This window comes from Pangasianodon hypophthalmus, chromosome 8 (genome assembly GCF_027358585.1).
Source record: "Pangasianodon hypophthalmus isolate fPanHyp1 chromosome 8, fPanHyp1.pri, whole genome shotgun sequence".
Lineage (NCBI taxonomy): Eukaryota > Metazoa > Chordata > Actinopteri > Siluriformes > Pangasiidae > Pangasianodon > Pangasianodon hypophthalmus.
The window spans coordinates 7012601-7023993 of record NC_069717.1 but is presented as its reverse complement, the minus strand read 5'-3'; positions in this window follow the sequence as shown (position 1 = coordinate 7023993).

Sequence of the window (11393 nt, the reverse complement as noted above, 5' to 3'; positions counted from 1 at the left end):
TTTTGTTAAAACACATATTACTTTCATTGGAGAATGCTATAGTTGTTATGATAGTTAGGTAGTTAGTTTGCTAGCAGTTGTACTGTTATATGGGTTAACTAAAAGCAACAACCACAAAAAGAGAAAAGTTAATGACAAATCATTAGCTAGCTAATTTGACATGTATTAGCTTACTGTCCTCAGTGTGAAAAGGTGGAACTCAAAATCATACAGTCATTGTTGGAAAGGGTTCAAATACACAAAAATGCTGGAAAACCAAAGAATTTGTGGGACCTGAAGGATTTTTCTGAAGAACAGCAGGCAGTTTAACTGTTCAGGACAAACAAGGGACTCATGAACAACTATCACTAAACAGAAAAACACAGCTGTGGATCATTCAGGTAACAACACAGTATTAAGAATCAAGGGGATGTAAACTTTTGAACGGGGTCATTTTTATAAATTCAACTATTATTTTCTCTTGTGGACTATATGTAAACATGAACATTTTGCAGATTCTGAAAGGGGGATGTAAACTTTTGACCTCAACTGTATAAACACACACACACACACACACAGCATGGAGGCATGGACTCCACAAGACCTTTGAAGGTGTGCTGTGGTATCTGGCACCAAGACATTAACAGCACATCCTTAAAGTCCTGTAAGTTGAGAGGTGGGGCCTCCAGGGATTGGACTTGTTTGTCCAGCACATCCCACAGATGCTCGACTGGATTGAGATCTGAGGAATTCGGACGCCAAGTCAATACCTCGAACTCTTTGTCATGTTCCTCAAACCATTCCTGAACAATTTTTGCAGTGTGGCAGGATGCGTTCTCCCGCTGAAAGAGGCCACTGCCATTAGGGAATATAGTTGCAATGAAGGGGTGTACTTGGTCTGCAACAATATTTAGGTCAGTGGTACATGTCAAAGTAACATCCACATAAATGCCAGGACCCAAGGTTTCCCAGCAGAACATTGCTCAGAGCATCACATTTCCTCCACCGGCATGCCTTCTTCCCATAGTGCATCCTGGTGCCATCTCTTCCCCAGGTAAGCAACACACACACACACACACACACACACACACACACATGGCCGTCCACAGGATGTAAAAGAAAATGTGATTTATCAGACCAGGCCACCTTCTTCCATTGCTGCATGGTCCAGTTCTGATGTTCACATGCCCATTATAGGCACTTTGTGCTACAGTAGCTCTTCTGTGGATCGGACCAGACAGGCTAGCTTTCGCTTCCCACATGTACCAGTGAGCCTTGGGCACCCATGACCCTGTCGCCAGTTCACCGGTTGTCCTTCCTTGGACCACTTTTGGTAGGTACTAACCATTGCATACCAGGAACACCCCACAAGACCTGTCATTTTGGAAATGCTCTAACCCAGTTGTCTAGCCATCACAATTTGGCCCTTGTCAAAGTTGCGTAGATCCTTACGCCTGCCCATTTTTCCTGCTTCCAACACATCACCTTTGAGAACTGACTGTTCACTGCACAAACATCCACATATGACTACAATAAAACAAACACAGAAAAAAATGTTTTCATCAAACAACAGTAGTACTTTCTGTCTAAAAAGGTCTGTATTGAAATAGATCCGAACTAAACCACTCTGTCAGGGTGTTATTTGAAAAGGAATATTTACTGCCTGCCCTGCTACATGATGAACGTTGTGCATGTACACATATTTATTCATTTATTCATGCGAGCAATCATATGGTAGCGTATGATCCCTGTGGTGAACTTGTACATGTCTGATGAGTGCTTTTTGCCTTCTTTATCTGTCTTGCTCTCTCTTTGTCTTTAGTAGCCAGAATGTGTGCTTAATTCACATTGGAAATAAATTGGAATTATATGAATTATATATTGGAAGTGACTCCCTGCCTTTCAGCTATTTGTTTTGTGCAGACTTGTCCAACGTGTCTTTCTCAAACAGTTATCAGAAACTGATCGTGTTACTAGAGCCTCCTGCTAATCCCCCACCCCCACACTGCCCCTGTCACTACGTATTACTGCCGTCCTGTCTCTCCTCGCATCTGTACAGCTTATGCTAACGGCTGTCTGAGGCTCAGATCAGCTCCTGCTTCCCCCAGCTAAGGAGATGCCACCCGTGGCCTTCATTTACGCTCCCTCCTCCTCTTTATTATCGCGTGCAGAGTGGTTAGAGCGTTTTGGATTTGCTTTTTTGTTTAAATGTTGGGGGTTTTTAATCTTGTTAGTTCACTTACTTTGTGCTGTTTAACAACTAAATGAGAGTTGATATGAGCATCAGGTGTGTAAGACGAAGCAGATGGAAGAGCAGGATAGCAGAGGACACATGAGTTGTTCAGTGCTATTGACACACCAATTTGTCATGTGTCCTTGCCATCTACTTGCTGTCAGTTATATGTGTGTGATGAAGGAGAGTATGTCATCTCCTCTCTTTCCTCAGGCTGTGATGACATACTTCGGAGCATCAAAGGCGCAGTAGTGTGTCATGTTTTGTCCTTGTGGTATTCCTCAGATTAACAGTAGATCACTATAGGTTTAGGCTTTCGGTGGATGTGTGTGTAGTGTGTGTATGATGTGATCTGTATTAGTGTCTGTCAATATCTCTTTAGGTGTGTATTAAGGCTGGCTGTGTGGCTCGGCTCTGCCTGTGGAGAGCTGCTCGTTAGGCGCCGGATTGATGAAGGGCATCGTGGCTTGACTAACGAGACTTGGGACGGCTTTGCCGCTTCGCCTCTGGCCAGCACAGAGTGACTGTTCCTCCAGCCTCCATTACTCATGTCACACTCCGTCAGTGTGCTAAAACCCAGGGACGCTGCAATTCTGCAGAGACTCACTCATGCTGAGCACAACAGGGGACTTGGTTTTGACATTAAGGGCAAATAGGCAGAAAGGCCACAAATTCTAAGCTATTATTGTATGGTCTTACATGTGTCCATCATCTCTATAGATTAACAAAGGGTGCATCAATAATCTAGGCTTTTAAATCAGAAAGCAGGACATTTCTAGTAAAAAAGAACAGGTGGACTATTTAACAGTAGTATCAGGCAAGGAAAAATTAATACATTGATTAATGCTGTTGTAACTGAGATCCTTTTTCCATCTTGGAATTGGTAGAGACTATTTCTTTGGGAATGAAAAATATTTTTGTGCTGGGTCCATCCATCCATTCATTCCCTGGATGGGGCGCCAACCCATTGCGGGGCACAATCACATACACATTCACTCACTACGGACAATTTAGAGATGTCTATCAGCCTGCATTGCATGTCTTTGGACTGGGGGAAAAACTAGAGTACCTGGAGGAAACCCCCGAAGCATGTTGAGAAAATGCATAGTCAGGAATCCAACTGGAATCAAACCCCCAACCCTGGAGGTACTAGGCAAATGTGGGTTCCCTCTGGGTTCTCAGGTTTCCTCCTACCTCCCAAAAAAAAGCCAGGAAGTGGACTGGCTACACTATATTTGTGTTTACATGTCAATGCGTGTATGAATGTGTGTGCATGGTACTATGTGCTGCATTCAACTAAAACTTGTATCTTGGACTAGGAAAAACCAACAAAATGCACCCTCAATTCGGAGACTCATGAATGTCTCCTCAACCTCGAGTTCAGCAAGTGGCATCAAATCATCATGGCTGCTCACAGCATGAACTAAAAATTATATAAACAATTCTTTACTTTTAAATGAGTTATGCTGTGTATACTAGTATTTGCTTTAGATCAATCAACATACAGACAAGCTTGATAATTCTATAAAACTGACTCTATAGTTCACTGAGAAGGTAAATCTACATCACTCATTACAGTTGAACATGGGGGCGTCCATGTTTTTTCCCACTTTGTAGCTCGAACGCACAAAGGTCGAAACTCCAATGCTCCACTTCTGAGGTAAGCTGACCGAAGCATAACTGGCATCCCATCAAGGTTGTATTCCTGCCTCACAGCCAGTGCTCCCAAGATAGAATCTGGATTCAGGATCTGTGACCCTGACCAGGATAAATCGGATACTGATAATGAATTAATGAATGAATGACTATCACAGCTTTGTTACAAAGAAATCACACTGGTGTACATCTGCTAAAAACAAATATATGCTCAGTCTCCTATCTCTAGTATGTATATTTCCAAGGCTGGAACCTTTTCAGGAACTCAGGATCTTTTTTCAGAACCCAGGAACTTTAGGGGCATTTCCAGGAATCTTTTTAGTTACACTAAAAAATGTCTTTAAATTCTGAGCTCTCCGTGACAAACAAGAACAAACAAAAACTTTGATTGCATATTGTTTTCAACCCAATTATTTTCTGTAAATCACCCAAACACATCCACCACCCATTATTTGTGATCTTGATAAGTTTCCTCCTTGCTGTAGTGAACATTGCTGGTCAAACACAAGCTCACAGAATGACTGACTGATGATTGCACAGCCAAGTTTTCACAACACTTTTATTTTGGAAATAATTATTTTGAAGGCTAGTACGGTGCAGGAGCATGTTTTGTGTTTTGTATGCACTTCTAGTGAAACTCCACTTATGGCAGGACCTTTAACTCTCAACTACTCAGTTATATCCTTTCTTAATTGTACGTTGCTTTGAGTAAAAGCATCACGTAAATGGAAAAGTCAACCTCCTCAAGATTCAGTGTGTTGTACTTTTGCCGTGTGCTGAAATGTTGCAACGGTTCACTGAAATGATATGGCCTTGTCTTTGTTCAGGAACCATGTACTTCTCATTCAGGATAGTTTTTGTAAGATTTATTTTCTTGAAAGACTCAGTGAAAAGGTGACCTGCAGCCATCTAAACTGTCTGTTAGTGTTAGTGTTGTGGAAGTGCATGTGACTCTGAATTGGTTCTGCTGTCTGAATTTGGACTCAAGCATTTTATTATATTATACCACAGTGCTGCTGAATGCTCGAATTTGATTGGTCCGAAAGTGTTGATTATTATTTTTTTTTTTTTTAAATAACAGCATCTCTGACAATCGTGATGGCTGCAAGGCAAATAACAGTTTTATATCTTCTATAGTAACAACTTACACAAGGACTTCCATATACTCAAAGGCTGATAAAAAAATGAGTAAAAACTCAGTAATCATATTGGTATAGTACAATCATTGTATAATCATTGATATAGTGAAGTTTTCTGTAAGGAGACATTTATGTAACATTGATGGAAGAAGTCTCCAGTGTCATCACTCAATACCTTTTCCTCCACAGAAGAGTCTTCTGGACAAAGGAATCTGTGCTTTCTGGTTTCTCTGTAACATAAAATGCTGCATTTTATTTATTTATTTTTTTCTTGTTAACTTCAAGAATGAGGAAAAAGAGAGGCTGGTGAGGGAACTACTGTTTATAGCTGCTCCAATGTAAATCATTACAGGACCTAACTTGTTTCATGGCTGTTCCACAGCATTTAAATGTAACGATAAGCTGACAAAAAAAGCGTGGCATTCTTTAATTAACAAAAAAATATGATTGTTGGCAAATTACCAATGGTAGGAGAGGAATAAAACACTTCAGAACATGCTGTTATAGGAAAATAATCAAATCTGGGGTGGTAACAGTAACTCCGCTTCACACCAGGCCACGTCATACCACATATTTTCCTATAACAAAACGCCCTGAAGTGTTTTATTCCTTACTTAATATTGTTATGTTGGGAAAATTCTCTATATTTTAATATTTCAATAAGTTTGCAGCAGGCCACATTATTTTACATACTTTCTTCATTATCCCAATTACTCATTACACTCATTATAACAAATGTGGCAACTCAAGAGAGGTAATCTTAAACAAATTGTAACTTCTAGTGGCAGGTTCACTGGTAATCACACACACAGCTCTCACATATCTTCTAGCTTAATCTCATGCACCAATCTGTAAATATCACCCTTCATGGCTTAATAAAAACTTTAACCAAATTCATTTTTCTAGTACGTGGCTGATAAAACCACCACAACCACCAGACTCGTTGTGTGTCCTGCAGGTTAATACACAGATCAGTGTGTCCTAATGTGCATGTTCTATTGTAGGGATACGTACGGCTCTGCGATCTTGCATACAGGCTCTTCAGGAGAGAAGAGCTACTGGAGCAGCAAACTACACTACATCTTCCTGCTCGACTTACGCCACACCTCTCTACACAGCCTTACACACCTCTGGCAGGTATTTTCCATTTCGTTTTCTTTTATTTATTCAACTTCAACCTCATTTATCAGTGACTAAGGACGAGTGGACACTTTGTTATGTTTATCATCATCGTTTCACTCTTCTTTTATGTATGCTATTACTTTGCAGGGAGATTTACACAGCAGTAAATGAATGCGTTCAGCTTGTGGGAAAAAATCAATAAGGTCCTACACATAATGATCAGTACCATTAATGATTAAGCACAAATCACTGCTTGTTTTCATTCACTACCCACTTTAAAACGTGTTAGAGATGATGGCGAATCACTCACTTACAGTCTTACTTCCCTATTTTAACCCTCTGTTATTTATATTAAATAATGTACATTATTAGTATATATTACTATACATTATTGAGTATTAATCATAGTATAAAAGTTGCTACAGTTTAATGTGATGTAATATAATTATAGTCCAAATAAGGTGCAGTGTTTTCACATAGCCTCAAATGCATCCCTTAAGGCGGAGGACTGAGTGGATAAGTATGCAACAGTGCACCCATCCTGTCCTTCCTATGACATTTTATTTAATCGCTGTTCAGGGAGCCAAGTCAAGGAGGGGCAAATGCTTTTCAGTAATAGATTTTCTGCAACTTGGAATTGAGACTTGATGAAGGGCTGAAAAACTAAATAGTACAAACAGCAGGACAAACAGCATGTTCCATAAAATTACAAAACAAACCCACAGGCATAAAGAGTAGAGAAGCATTGATCTAAATTTCAGGACTAGAATGAAGACAGATCTTTACTGTCAGTACCTGAGTGTGTGTATTTGTCCCATGTGTTCTCTTTAAATCCAGGCGCATTTCTCTTTTTTGTCATGTGACTATGTTTGTAACATAAAACACTGTACTTTCTGATTACTCATAACACTCTATTATTGTAATTAGGGTATATTATATAGGTATGTTACTATTTATAAGTGTATTATGTAAGGAATAAAACACTTCAGGACACGCTGTTATAGGAAAATAATCAAAGACATGGTGGTGTGATCCAGCCTGACACAAAGCAGTGGCACTGTTACCACCCTGAATTTCAGTATTTTCCAATATCTGCATGTCCTGATGTCTTTTAATCCTCTTATACCATATCAATTTGCCAGTCTAACAATGTTTTATTTATTAAAGAGCAACACATTTTAATTCCACTTAACACTGTGGAACATCCACGAAACAAGTCCCGGTTATCACTTACATTATCACCAGCCTCTCTTTTTTCCCAAAAAAAGTTAAGAAAACAAAAAAATGCAGTTTATCATGCTACAGAGAAAACTCCAGTCATGAGGACTTTCTTGTGTCTGAATACTTAAAGGAACCTCTGACTGTTACAAATCACTGACACTGGAGACTCCTTCCAACAATGCCGTCTCCTCACTATAACTTCACTATATCAACAATTACGCACAAGTCCCGGTGTAATTGTTACTATAGAAACATTCATGTGATAGAAGGAGCGCATTAATATACTCTCACCGTTCACTATAATAGGAACACCTGTACACCTGATCATTTATGCAGTTTACACAGAATGGTGCAAAAAACAAAAAACATCCAGTGAGTGACAGTTCTGAGGGTGGAAATGCCTTGCTGATAAGAAAGGTCAGAGGAAAATGACCAGACTGGTCTGAGCTGACAGAAAGTCTATAGTAACTCAAATAATCACTCTTTACAACCGTGGTGAGCAGAAAAACATCTCAGAATGCACAATACATCAAACCTTGAGGTGGATGGGCTAGCAGAAGACCAGATCAGGTTCCACTCGTGTCAGCCAAGAGCAAGAACAAGAATCTGAGGCTATCATGGGCACAGACTCACCCAAACTGGACAGTTGAAGACTGGAAAAAGACCAGATGATTTTTTTTTTCTAATCTTCAACTGTCCAGTTTGGGTGAGCCTGTGAACACAGATAAATGTGAACATTAACTGAAGCTCTTGACCTGTATCTGCATGATTTTCTGCACTGTGCTGCTGCCGCATAAATGTCTGATTGGAGAACTGCATAAATGAACAGGTGTACAGGTGTTCCTATTAAAGTGGGCGGTAAGTGTAATTGAATTACAGCTGGAACTACTGTTGCGCTTCCGTTTCTCAGGAAATAAAACTCAAGAGTGATATATGTAGTCAAAGTTTTGCCTTGTCAGTATCTTATTTATGCAGAGCGTCATTATCAGAGTCACCTTCATCCATCCCCTCTTCCTTCACTCATTAGATGCACAGAGATGCTTTTGATTTTTTTCCTCTGTTTATGGATTACTGTCAGAAGCACAAACCTTGAAGCATGCTTACAGTATCCTATATCGGTAATGCCTATGGAGGCTCATGTGTGACTGATTGTAGCACTGCTCTGAACAAAATGTTAAAATAACCAAGACATGATTGGTATTAGGTGAAACAGCTCTGACTCTGGATTTGAAGTTAGAGTTTAATAAGCATCCAGAAAAATCTTAATAAGCTCAGTGGTGTCTAGACCATTTTAGGATTTGCCATACAGCAGATAGAGTTAATGTACCACAGATCATAACAAAGAAATTATGTAATTTCCTGAGTAATGTAAAATTTAATGTCATTTGTGCCACATTATGTGTTGCATATCACTCTACTCTTATTATGCTTTTGCGTCAGAAATGTGTGTATAAAGACAAAATGTTCTAAAGTGCAAAATAACAGCCTGCATAATAATTATAAAATGTAATTTTTTTTTTTAATTTACATTAAAACAACAAATTAATCTTTATGGCACATTCTTGAGTGTATTATTTTTCCACTTTTTTGCTGGTTTTTTTTTTATTCTTCTTCTTCTTTTAACCCTAACATGAATTATGAATTATATATAAAAAATAAATAAATAAATAAATAATAGTTCTTTTTAATTTTGACTTTCATTATTATACCATATCAATATAAGTATCTAGCAATTATTATTATTATTATTATTATTATTATTATTATTATTATTATTATTATTTAGGAAGTATTTGCTTCCACAGTTAAATGAGCAAAGTCTATCAAAAATGTGAAAACAGCCCCTCTTGTGTCTGAAATCAGTACTGCACCCATAATAAAAGTTAATCTATGATCACCTGAAGCAGCTGACATCTGACATCTGTTAACTTTAGTTTTCATTCAGTCATTTAAACTACTTTTGAGGAAGTCCAAATTAAGTAAAGAAAGTTACCTGTAATATGCTGACATTCATCAGATGTCAAATACATTCTGCAGCATGTTTCAGGACTTGTCAGGAAATTATTTTCCCTCTCAATTTTCCCCTCTGTGACGTAGGTACAAACTTTTGAAACACATTACTTATTAATTCATAGCTTTGAGCTAAGTAATTTTGCAGACACACCCTTCTCTGCCTGCACCAGTGCATAATTCAACAGCAATACCACAGCTATGAGTGCAGGCAAAGCTTTGAGCACAGCTTATATTTAAAGCTGGCATTTTTTTACTCATTAAGGTCACAAATAAGTCATACACTAACAGGTGACCTTTGTGTAATTGACTTATGTTATTTGCTTGCTAATTAACCATCTTGCTGATGTGTATCTCACAAGATCTCATCAGGTTTTGAAAAAAAAAAGAAATAAAAAAATTTGATTCCATTAGTGACATCATGGGAGATGTTTTCCTATTAATTTACACCGTGAATATTTCATGAGGATGGATCAGTGTATAATATGCATTTTAGCAGGTGTTAATCTGATCCATATGCTGAATTCTATTTTAAACTCCGCTTGTCTCACCTCCACTAAAAGTGTGACTGAAAAAGCATTTAACATGATGTTATATTTAGTGTTAGACACGACAGGCTTAATATAGGCCACATATACATCTAGACATCTGTGGCTGGTTCTGCAAGATGCTCAGTAGAACTTACAGCTCATTTCCTTATAAAACTGCACAAGTTGTACCTGAGACTATTCATTTTGTTTGTAAGCAAAGGGTCATAACAACAAATATTGGCTTTGTTTCATTTATTACTGTTTACTGCTCTTTATAGTAATTTTTTTAATGTAGAAACATTTCATTTCATTACTTTTGAAGGCATCTTTGCTCTAAATAATGTACAAAGCTCTATTTCTTAGCATGTACCTAAGACTTTTGAACAGTACTGTGTGTGTGTGTGTGTGTATATATATGTGTATATATACATATATATATATATATATGTATATATATATATATATATATATATATATATATATATATATATATATATATATATAATTCCATTTGCAGTATTACTTGAAGTGTAACTCCAGTGTTAGATTGGAGGAAGTGGATCTTGAACAGTCCTGCAGGCCTGACAGTGTGCTGACAGCAGTGGGCTTTGAAGCCGATCAGGACGATGCGGCTAGTCACTGAAACAGGCCCGTTTGACAGCTCACTGTCAAGTGGAACAAGACAGCACCCGTCCTCTTCCTACACACACACACACACACACACACACACACACACACATACACAAAGACGTGTAGTTCTACACTTCATCAGATAATCAATCCATTGCGTTTGTTCGATTTTGAAAAGCCAGTGTATGGCTTTGTATGTAAAAATGGTTACTGGAGGACTGGAAGAGGTGAATGGCAAGCACACAATACATACACACTACACACACACTCCACATTCTAGTGCTCTTACCACTCAGATCCGCACAGAGACATCACCCGTCTAACAGGAACTGCTTACAACAACACACATAACACACAAAGGTTAAATTGATTGAGTTTGAATAGATGTGGTCATGACTGAGTGTGGTTTGTACATGATGAGCTATCCTGTCATTCTGCCTAACCAATGATGTCATCCTTGTCCTTTGGTCAGTCTATTGGTCACATACTGGAAGAATGAAGAAGGAAGAGGTGTTTTATTTATTCTAAGCATGGTGGCCTCAGTACTTGCACTAACCTGTGAACAGCTTGGAGGATGACTATGTTATTCACTATTCACTCCACAGGAAATGGTTCATTTGTGTTTATTAGGCTTCTCAAAAACTGTATCCAATACCTATAAAAAAACGAAATATTCAATTCCCTACTGGTAAAAACATGCAGGCTCTTTTTGGTTTTGTTGCTTGTTTGGATTTTGTGTTTTTCTAAAGTGTTGGCTTTACACTTCTCATAAAAGTGAATGGTTTAGGCCCTAAATGGTCCTAATGGTTGAACCCGTGACCTCCACCTGGTTCACAGGAGTCTGGTGGTGTTTTATTGGTGACCTTGTGGTAA